Source organism: Martes martes (assembly GCF_963455335.1).
Source record: "Martes martes genome assembly, chromosome: 3".
In the NCBI taxonomy this organism is placed as follows: domain Eukaryota; kingdom Metazoa; phylum Chordata; class Mammalia; order Carnivora; family Mustelidae; genus Martes; species Martes martes.
This window is the reverse complement of record NC_137890.1, coordinates 80,036,782-80,046,019: the sequence shown is the minus strand read 5'-3', so window position 1 is coordinate 80,046,019 and position 9,238 is coordinate 80,036,782. Positions and strand designations below refer to the sequence as shown.

The 9,238-nt window shown below is 38.5% G+C and overlaps 1 pseudogene across 1 annotated transcript; it reads left to right on the top strand.

Moving 5' to 3' along the window:
* Positions 1 to 4,004: 4,004 nt before the first annotated feature.
* LOC308340244 (large ribosomal subunit protein uL11-like) lies at positions 4,005 to 9,238 on the top strand (annotated as a pseudogene). Its single transcript has 2 exons — positions 4,005 to 4,103; positions 8,728 to 9,238. The product of its transcript is annotated as a large ribosomal subunit protein uL11-like (transcript).

Sequence of the window (9,238 nt, the reverse complement as noted above, 5' to 3'; positions counted from 1 at the left end):
TTTATGTAGGAACTTAATTTTTTGTAATGCCTTTGTTAGTTTTGGTATTAGGGTTACACCATATCTAAAATAAGCTGGGAGCTTCCTCCTTTATCTTCTGAAAGATTTATGTAACATTGGTATTATTACTTCTTTAGCTGTTTGATAGAGTTCACCAATGAAACAATCTGAGTTTGGTGTTTTCTTTGTGGTGAAGGGCTTTTTGTTTTTTGGGTTTTTTTTTCCATTTGCTCTTCATCTTTATTTATTCATTACAGTGAAACGTCTATTAATTCCTCCCAGAACACTTTTTTTCCCCCTGCTAACAAGTCTCTGATTTTCCACTAGGGAATTATCCCTTTTCTCAGTCTTTTGATGCAGGTGGGGTCTTCCTCCATCTCAAGAATGGGTCCAGTGAGCACATTGTACACCTGTAGTTGTGGCTGGTTCAGGGAAGGTTATGTGATCCACTGAGATCAATGGGGTGCAATGATATTTTCTCTTGGGGTGCTGGGATAAAGATCCTTCATATTCCTATTGGGAATCCAAAGATTAGTAGTTATGGCCGCTGCAGCCAGTTTTTCCATCACATGTAACATGGAGCCAACTCTAAGTTGTTGCTCCTTCCATCTTTCTTTCTGATGTTGCAAGAATCCTTATTTTATCATTTCTTTTCTGCTTAGGCATTCTTTCGGGGTAGGTCTGCTGGCAATGAATTCACTTACTTTTTAAAAATTAAAGTATAGGGGCGCCTGGGTGGCTCAGTCATTAAGTGCCAAGCTTTCCCAGGTGTCCTGGGATCAAGCTCCACATCGGGCACCCTGCTCAGTGGGAAGCCTGCTTCTTCCTCCCCCACTCCGAGCCCTGCTTGTGCTCCCTCTCTCACTGTGTCTCTCTCTGTCAAATAAATAAAATCTCAAAAATAAATAAATAAAAAATAAAATTGAAGTATAGTTGACACACAATATTACGTTAGTTTCAGGTGCACAACATAGTGATTCAATATCTAATCTATTTGTTATGCTGCGCTCACCACAAGTGTAGCTATGATCTGTCACCATGAATTCACTTAGAAAGTGAATTTTATTCCTGACCAGTATTTTCACCAGACGTACGTAGGATTCCGCATTGGTGGTTCTATCTTTCAGTGCTTGAAAAAACGTGTCACTTCCTTCCTCCTTCTTATTTTCAGGTAAGAAATCCAAATACACTGCCATTCAACTTGTTTTTCCCTCTAGGTAAAGGTGTCATTTCTCTTGCTGTTTTCAAGAACTGTTTCCTTTGTCTTTAGTTTTCAGAAGTTTGATTATTATGGGTGTTGGCTTGGATTTTTTTATCGTTTGGGGTTCACTCAACTTCTTAAATCTGTAGATTTATGTATTTTGTCAAATTTGGGGGCATTTTCAATCATACTTCTACAAATACTTTATCAGCCCCACACTCTTTTTCCTGTTCTTGACCTCCAATAATAGGAATGTTAGACCTCCCACAGGTCCTCGAGGCTCTGTTCTCCCCCTTCTTCCCCGACCCTGAGTTGATTTTCTGTTGTTCAGATTGGGTAATTTCTATAATTCTATTTCCAACTTCACTATATTTTTCTTCTGTTTCCTCCATTCTACTCCTAAGCCCATCCATTATGTTTTCTATATTGGTTATTGTATTTTTTTCTATATTGGTTATTGTATTTTTCAGTTCAACTATAACTATAACTATAACTATAACTTCCATCTGTTTCTTCTTTGTATATTCTATTTCTTTGCTGGGACTTTCTATTTTTCATTTATTTCAAGAGTATTTATAATTGTTCACTGAAACATTTTTATGATGGCTGCTTTAACTTTTTATCAGATAACTCCAACATCTCAGTGTCAGTGTCTTTATATTTTCTCTCAAGTTGAGGCTTTTCAGGTTCTTGGTATGATTGATTTTTTATTGTATCTTGGACATATTCGTATTACATGACCTTGGGTCTTACTTCAAACTTTTGTAGATGTGTTATTGCTATTAATTCCTAATTTTATTCTGTCATGGTAATAAGACATTGAAAAATATTTCAGTCTATTTTTTTAATTTTATTTTGTTTATTTTTAAATTTTATTTTGTTTATTTGAGAGAGACAGAGATAGCAACAGAGATAGCAAGAGAGACATTGAAAAATATTTCAGTCTATTTTTTTAATTTTATTGTTTATTTTTAAATTTTATTTTGTTTATTTGAGAGAGAGAGACAGAGATAGCAACAGAGATAGCAAGAGAGAGCATGAGTGGAGAGGGGAGGGAGAAGCAGGCTCCCTGCTGAGCCCAGAGCCTGATGTGGGGCTTGATCCCAGGACTCTGGGATCATGACCTGAGCTGAAGGTAGGTGCTTAGCCAATTGAGCCACCCAGGTGCCCCAATCTTTCAAAATTTGGAGATTTTTTTATAGTTCACCATGTGGTCTTAGTGAACATCCCATGTGTTAATGAAGATAAGTGCATTCTATGGATAATGGGTGTACTGTTCTGTAAATGCCAGGTCAAGGTGGGTGATAGTGTCACTCAACTCTTTATATTCTGACTTTTGGTATAGGCATTTAATCAATTATAAAGAAAGTGATTTAAAATATTGCAATTATGCCTCCAGGTTTGTCAATTTCTCCCTTTAGTTGTTTTTACTTCATGTATTTTGAAGCTTTGTAATTAGGCACATATAAATCTCTATTATGCCTTCCTGAAGTATTGATCTTTTATCATTATGAAAGCATATTTTATCTGATGACTAATGTTTGCATGACATGTATATTTATTTCATTCTTTTACTTTCAAGGCTTTTTTGTGTGTGTTTATAATACATTTCTTAGAGACAGCATATAATCATATAATTGGGTCTTTTTTTTTTTTTTTTCTAAGAGAGAGAGGATGAGAGAGTGAGTGCATAAGTGTGGATCGAGGGGCAGAGAGAGAGGGAGAGAGAGAACCTTAAGCAGGCTGCATGCCCAGCACGGAGCCGGATACAGGGCTGGAACTCATGACCCTGAGATCATGACCTGAATTGAAATCAAGAGTTAGATGTCCAACTGACTAAGCCACCCAGATGCCCCAGGGTTAAAAAAAAAAATCCAATTTGACAATTACTATCTTTGAATTGTAGTATTTAGTATATTTACATTTAAGTTATGATTAAGGTCTGCTTTTTGCTATTTGTTTTCTATTACTCTCATTTGGTTTTTGTGTCAGTTCCTCTCTTGACTTCTTTGGGGTTAACATCTTTTATTATTCCATTTTGGCTCCTCTGTTCACTTTTAGGCTATATTGCTCTGCAGTAATTTTAGTGGCATCTCCAGGAATTAGGAACTACATCTTTAAGTTATCAGTCTACTTAGAGTTAATATTACACTATTTTCATTACAACTGTATAGTTTCATTTACCAACCATTTTTCATTCATTCATTTACCAACCCATTTTTTTGTGCTTTTAATGTTACAAATCTCACAATATAGCATTATAATTTTTGTTTTAAAGAAGAACAACTTTTAGAGAAATTAATAAAATATAATTTTACATACTTATCTATGAATTTGCCATTACTGGTGATCATTTCCAGGCTATAGATCTGATGCACAAAATTTGTACTATCTCTTCTAAGCTCCAGATTGAAACACCCCATTATTTGACGTCTTTACCTACATGTTATCTCAAAGTTAAGATGTTCAAAACCAAACTCTCTCTTCCACCTCAAAGCATCTACTTTCTTACTAGCCTTCTCTATTATGGAAACTCACATTTTCTCATACCAGAAGCCAGAAACTTCAAAGCATTGATTCCTCATTTTATTTTTCTTACTTGCTGCCCTTTTTGTTTTTCTTTAAAAAGGGTGTTGTTAAAAAGGAAGACTTCCTACTCCAGCCATTTTTCTTCCTTCTTCGTACCTTAACTTGAACATGAATAATTTCCCCACATGAGCCGCATGAGCAACACGATAAAGATCATATATATTGTTTCACATTAACTTTATTTCTAGCCACATTCCTAAATTCCTCTTATACTATGTTCAATAAATTGTCCCTAACTGAAATTAAGAGAGTTATTTGTGGTGTCAGCGCAGATCCTGAAAGCCTTAGGGCACACGAGTCTGATTCTAGCCAGGTAGCTTTATCTCCACAGTCAAGGTTGTTTCTATTGACTGTGCTCTTTGTTTATGATGACAACTAAGGTTCGTTGAAATTTCTTTTTTTCTTTTTCTTTTAAATTAACATATAATGTATTATTAGCCCCAGGGGTACAGGTCTGTGAATCCCCAGGTTTACACACTTCACAGCACTCACTATAGCACATACCCTCCCCAATGTCCATAACCCAACCACCCTCTCCCTACCCCCCTACCCCCACCCCCCGCAACCCTCAGTTTGTTTTGTGAGATTAAGAGTCTCTTATGGTTTGTCTCCCTCCTGATCCCATCTTGTTTCATTTATTCTTTTCCTACCCCGCAAACCCCCCACGTTGCTTCTTGACTTCCTCATATCAAAGAGATCACATGATAGTTGTCTTTCTCCAATTAACTTATTTCACTAAGCATAATACCCTCTAGTTCCATCCACGTCGTCGCAAATGGCAAGATTTCATTTCTTTTGATGGCTGCATAGTATTCCATTGTATATATATACCACCTCTTCTTTATCCACTCATCTGTTGATAGACATCTAGGTTTTTTCCATAGTTTGGCTATTGTGGACATTGCTGCTATAAACATTCGGGTGCACGTGCCCCTTTGAATCACTACATTCATATCTTTAGGGTAAATACCCAGTAGTGCAACTGCTAGGTCGTAGGGTAGCTCTATTTTCAACTTTTTGAAGAACCTCCATGCTGTTTTCCAGAGTGGCTGCACCAGCTTGCATTCCCACCAACAGAGTAGGAGGGTTCCCCTTTCTCTGCATCCTCGCCAGCATCTGTCATTTCCTGACTCGTTAATTTTAGTGATTCTGACTGGTGTGAGGTGGTATCGCATTGTGGTTTTGATTTGTATTTCCCTGATGCCGAGTGATGTGGAGTACTTTTTCATGTGTCCTTTGGCCATCTGGATGTCTTCTTTGCAGAAATGTCTGTTCATGTCCTCTGCCCATTTCTTGATTGGATTCTTTGTTCTTTGGGTGTTGAGTTTGCTAAGCTCTTTATAGAGTTTGGATACTAGCCCTTTATCTGATATGTTTGCAAATATTAGCAAATATCTTCTCCCATTCTGTCAGTTGTCTTTTGGTTTTGTTAACTGTTTGCTGTGCAAAAGCTTTTGATCTTGATGAAATCCCAATAGTTCATTTTTGCCCTTGCTTCCCTTGCCTCCTTGAAATTTCTAAGAAGCAGATGTTTCTTTGTATTTATTTTGATGCTGCGGGAATTTTACTGAGCTGATTCCCATGGTGTTTAGATTTCATTATTTAAAAGGGAGGTGACAACTTCTTGGCCATTCATACAGCCTTAGTCCTCCTGTTTTAAAGGCACCACTCAAAACATTTCTTATTGGTTACTAAAATAACATAAAAGTATAATATAAACGTCCATTGAGAAAAAAGTCTAAACAGTGTGCAAACATGTGGAGGAAGCAGTGAAGTCTTCCCTCCTGTGTCAGCCCACTCCTGCTTGCCCTTCTCGTCCCCAGGGCTAAGTAGTGGGAACAGTTTGCTGTCTACCCTTTAGGTGTTTTCCTATGCATATAAAATTGACATGCTAACACATGTGCATGTGCATGTATAACATATGTTTATCTTTTTATAGATTTATTTAGTTTTGAGAGAGAGAAGGCAAGCTGAGGGGAGCAGAAGGAGAGAAGATCCTCAAGGAGACTCCCCGCTGAGTGTGGAGCTTGACACAGGGCTTGAAGCCACGACCCTGAGATCATGACATGAGCTGGAGTCAAGACGACTGACCCATAACATACTTTAAAAAAGGAATCATACTGGGACGCCTGGGTGGTTCAGTTGGTTAAGCAGCTGCCTTCGGCTCAGGTCATGATCCCAGCGTCCTGGGATCGAGTCCCACATCGGGCTCCTTGCTCGGCAGGGAGCCTGCTTCTCCCTCTGCCTGCCACTCTGTCTGCTTGTGCTCACTCTCGCTCCTCTCTCTCTCTCTGACAAATAAATAAATAAATAAATCTTTAAAAAAAAAAAAAAGGAATCATACTATATACTTTGTTCTGCAACTTGCTTTTTCCAACTTATTATTTGGAACTAGAGATTCACAGAAAGTTGCAAAAAGTACTAAGGGGCCCTGTGTATCCTTCACTGTTTCCCCCAGTGGTAGTATCTTACTTAACTATAGTACAGTACCAAACCAGGAAAGTGACATTGGTACAACCTAGGGCTTACTCCAATTTCACGGTTTTACATGCACTCACTTGTTAGTGTGTATAGTTTCCTACAAAATTTTGTCATGTGTGGAATTGCGTAACCACCACAATCAAGGTACGGAACTGTGCTATCACCACAGGACTTCTCACACTCTCCATTTATAACTCCAGTCTCCACTTCCCAATCCCTGTCAACCACTATCTATTCTTCACTTCCAGAAGTTTTTTATTTCAAGAGTGTAGTATAAGTGGGATTATGTTAGTTTGTTTCACTCAGTGTAATTCTTTGAGAGCCACTGGAGTTGTTGCAGCTACTGATAGTCTGAACTTGCTTGTTCTTCACTCAACAATGTATCATGGGCCTTCCCTGTCAGTCTAGATAGATACTTCTTTTTACTTAAAAAAAATGCACAGTATTGTAGAGAATGGATATATCCATTAAGTATTTAATATGTTTCATTATGGATAATTAGTTATTTCTAATTTTTTCCAATCTCAAATGATGCTGTCATGTGTATCTGTGTGCAGGCATACTCACATAGCTGCATTTCCCAGGCACAGGTCCCACCAAGTGGAACTCCTGGTACTGGAAGATAATCTTCCAGTCAGAAGGTAGTACTGAATGTTTTTTTCCTGATTACAAAAATAATGTCCTTCCAGATCTCCATGTCTGCACAGTTATTGTTTTCTTTGTAGGGAATCACACTGAGAAACTACTGAGTGACTACTATGTGGCACTATTTTTAGGTACTGGGAAAATAGTGATAAATAAGATAGTGTTACAAATTTTTCTCACAAAAACCTTTTTTTCACTTTCTCATCTGGTTTTAACATACATACATTGAAAGATTTACATAGGGATGCCTGGGTGGCTCAGTCAGTTAAGCATCTGACTCTCAATTTTGGCTCAGGTCATCATCTGAGGATTGTGGGATCCAGTCCTGTGATGGCTTCCATGCTCAGTGGGGAGTCTGCTTGGGATCATCTCCCTCCCTACCCCCTCCCCCATTCTCTCTCTCTTAATTAAATCTTTAAAAAAGAAAGATTCCTGTAGTATATAACATATAAAGCAAAACACAGAAGATCCCTTCACTACTGCCCTGCTGACCCCCCCCCCCCACTTTTCCCAACTGTTTTGGTGTTTCCTTCTAGTCTCCTTCAATGTTTCTATGTATGTTTTTCTCCACAGATTTAAAAGCAATGTGTTTATCACAGAAAACTGAAAAATAATTAAATAATAAATCCACTTATTTTTTTAAAGATTTATTTATTTTTTTAAGAGGAAGAGCGTGTGAGCCCGGGTGGGGAGAATCTTCAAGCAGACTCCCTGCTGAGCCTGGAGCCTGACTGGAGGTTCGATCCCACCACCCATGAGATCATGACCTGAGCTGAAACGGAGTCAGACACTTAACTGACTGAACCACCCAGGAGTCCCAAAACAAATTCACTGAAAACCACAATATCAGAGCATGGTATCTAGGCATATACATTTTTTATATGACTGAGGATCATACACATGGTTTTGTACCTCACTTTTTCATTTGTCATGAATAATGTCCTGTATCAAAGTTTGGAAGCACTAGTTTTTTTTAATCAGTATGAGTGAACATCACCAACTAGTTAATAAAGAAAGGTAGTCTAGTCCTCGGTAGGAGAATAAAATGTTTAATCTTAGAAGAAGGAAAGAACATCAGGCTGCTATAAATATTTCAATTAGAAGAGTCTCTTCTCTTTTAATAATCAGAATAAAATAAGACATTAAATAATAAAGCACAGAATATATAATTGAATGCTTCTAATCAATACTTGACCTATACTACTAGAGTATTAGCAAGAAATATTTTCCATTTAACTGTTTAATAATGTATCTATAGAGTATAGCTATATCAAATGCTGACTGATACAAATCAGTCTACAGCTATAATCTACATAGAAACACATCTGTAGAACCTCAACCTTGTACTGCCTTTTATCTCACTCACAAACCAATGAACAAGCACCGAATGTGTACTTCCCAAAGTGGTTTAACAATTCTACCTATAAAATAGTTCCCCCGTTTTACATAAAATTAAACAAAGATATTTATAAAATGTTATTCCACTAGCTCTATATCATGCGTCATCACCCAAGACATCTAGGTTGTTTCAAAACAAGAAACTTAATTTCTTTTATTTATTTATTTATTTGAGAGAGAGAGAGAGAGAGAGTACAAGCAGGAGGAGTGGCAGAGGGAGAGAGAGAAGCAGGCTCCCCACTGAGCAGGGAGCCTGATGTGGGACTTGATCCCAGGACCCTGAAACCGTGACCTGAGCTGAAGGCAGATGCTTAACGGACTGAGCCACCCAGGTACCCCAAGAAATTTAACTGCACCCACTACAAACACATACGGACCTTTTGGTTTTGGGTTCTGAGGAGTGTTCTCTTCAGTCAGCCACCTCCACCACAACCCCTAAGTTCGACCCCAGTGAGATCACACTCATGTACCTGAGGTGCTCTGGTGCCACATCTGCCCTGGCACCTACGATCAGCCCCCTGGTCTGTCTCCAAAAAAAAAAAAAAAATGGCTGGTGATGACATCACTAAGGCAACTGGTGATTGGAAAGGTTTGAGGATGACAATGAGATCGACCATTTGGAACAGGCAGGCCCAGACTGAAGGGCTACCTTCTGCCTCTGCCCTGATTATCAAAGCCCTCAAGGAACTGCCAAGAGACAGAAAGAAGCAGGAAAACATTAAGCACAGTGGAAATATCACTTTTGATGAGATTGTCAGCAATGCCCGACAGATGTGGCACCAATCTTTAGCCAGAGAACTGTCTGAAACCATTAGAGAGGTCCTGGGCACTGCCCAGTCTGTGGCCTGCAATGTTGATGGTTGCCGCCCTCATGACATCATAGATGACATCAGTAATGGTGCAGTGGAATGCCCCACTAGTTAA